Genomic DNA, 2,500 nt, shown 5'->3' with positions numbered 1-2,500 from the left:
AAACCCTAAACCCTAAACCCTAAACCCTAAACCCTAAACCCTAAACCCTAAACCCTAAACCCTAAACCCTAAACCCTAAACCCTAAACCCTAAACCCTAAACCCTAAACCCTAAACCCTAAACCCTAAACCCTAAACCCTAAACCCTAAACCCTAAACCCTAAACCCTAAACCCTAAACCCTAAACCCTAAACCCTAAACCCTAAACCCTAAACCCTAAACCCTAAACCCTAAACCCTAAACCCTAAACCCTAAACCCTAAACCCTAAACCCTAAACCCTAAACCCTAAACCCTAAACCCTAAACCCTAAACCCTAAACCCTAAACCCTAAACCCTAAACCCTAAACCCTAAACCCTAAACCCTAAACCCTAAACCCTAAACCCTAAACCCTAAACCCTAAACCCTAAACCCTAAACCCTAAACCCTAAACCCTAAACCCTAAACCCTAAACCCTAAACCCTAAACCCTAAACCCTAAACCCTAAACCCTAAACCCTAAACCCTAAACCCTAAACCCTAAACCCTAAACCCTAAACCCTAAACCCTAAACCCTAAACCCTAAACCCTAAACCCTAAACCCTAAACCCTAAACCCTAAACCCTAAACCCTAAACCCTAAACCCTAAACCCTAAACCCTAAACCCTAAACCCTAAACCCTAAACCCTAAACCCTAAACCCTAAACCCTAAACCCTAAACCCTAAACCCTAAACCCTAAACCCTAAACCCTAAACCCTAAACCCTAAACCCTAAACCCTAAACCCTAAACCCTAAACCCTAAACCCTAAACCCTAAACCCTAAACCCTAAACCCTAAACCCTAAACCCTAAACCCTAAACCCTAAACCCTAAACCCTAAACCCTAAACCCTAAACCCTAAACCCTAAACCCTAAACCCTAAACCCTAAACCCTAAACCCTAAACCCTAAACCCTAAACCCTAAACCCTAAACCCTAAACCCTAAACCCTAAACCCTAAACCCTAAACCCTAAACCCTAAACCCTAAACCCTAAACCCTAAACCCTAAACCCTAAACCCTAAACCCTAAACCCTAAACCCTAAACCCTAAACCCTAAACCCTAAACCCTAAACCCTAAACCCTAAACCCTAAACCCTAAACCCTAAACCCTAAACCCTAAACCCTAAACCCTAAACCCTAAACCCTAAACCCTAAACCCTAAACCCTAAACCCTAAACCCTAAACCCTAAACCCTAAACCCTAAACCCTAAACCCTAAACCCTAAACCCTAAACCCTAAACCCTAAACCCTAAACCCTAAACCCTAAACCCTAAACCCTAAACCCTAAACCCTAAACCCTAAACCCTAAACCCTAAACCCTAAACCCTAAACCCTAAACCCTAAACCCTAAACCCTAAACCCTAAACCCTAAACCCTAAACCCTAAACCCTAAACCCTAAACCCTAAACCCTAAACCCTAAACCCTAAACCCTAAACCCTAAACCCTAAACCCTAAACCCTAAACCCTAAACCCTAAACCCTAAACCCTAAACCCTAAACCCTAAACCCTAAACCCTAAACCCTAAACCCTAAACCCTAAACCCTAAACCCTAAACCCTAAACCCTAAACCCTAAACCCTAAACCCTAAACCCTAAACCCTAAACCCTAAACCCTAAACCCTAAACCCTAAACCCTAAACCCTAAACCCTAAACCCTAAACCCTAAACCCTAAACCCTAAACCCTAAACCCTAAACCCTAAACCCTAAACCCTAAACCCTAAACCCTAAACCCTAAACCCTAAACCCTAAACCCTAAACCCTAAACCCTAAACCCTAAACCCTAAACCCTAAACCCTAAACCCTAAACCCTAAACCCTAAACCCTAAACCCTAAACCCTAAACCCTAAACCCTAAACCCTAAACCCTAAACCCTAAACCCTAAACCCTAAACCCTAAACCCTAAACCCTAAACCCTAAACCCTAAACCCTAAACCCTAAACCCTAAACCCTAAACCCTAAACCCTAAACCCTAAACCCTAAACCCTAAACCCTAAACCCTAAACCCTAAACCCTAAACCCTAAACCCTAAACCCTAAACCCTAAACCCTAAACCCTAAACCCTAAACCCTAAACCCTAAACCCTAAACCCTAAACCCTAAACCCTAAACCCTAAACCCTAAACCCTAAACCCTAAACCCTAAACCCTAAACCCTAAACCCTAAACCCTAAACCCTAAACCCTAAACCCTAAACCCTAAACCCTAAACCCTAAACCCTAAACCCTAAACCCTAAACCCTAAACCCTAAACCCTAAACCCTAAACCCTAAACCCTAAACCCTAAACCCTAAACCCTAAACCCTAAACCCTAAACCCTAAACCCTAAACCCTAAACCCTAAACCCTAAACCCTAAACCCTAAACCCTAAACCCTAAACCCTAAACCCTAAACCCTAAACCCTAAACCCTAAACCCTAAACCCTAAACCCTAAACCCTAAACCCTAAACCCTAAACCCTAAACCCTAAACCCTAAACCCTAAACCCTA

This window comes from Carex rostrata, unplaced genomic scaffold (assembly GCF_964058835.1).
Source record: "Carex rostrata unplaced genomic scaffold, lpCarRost1.2 SCAFFOLD_65, whole genome shotgun sequence".
NCBI classification, from domain to species: Eukaryota; Viridiplantae; Streptophyta; class Magnoliopsida; order Poales; family Cyperaceae; genus Carex; species Carex rostrata.
This window is presented reverse-complemented; position numbering follows the sequence as displayed.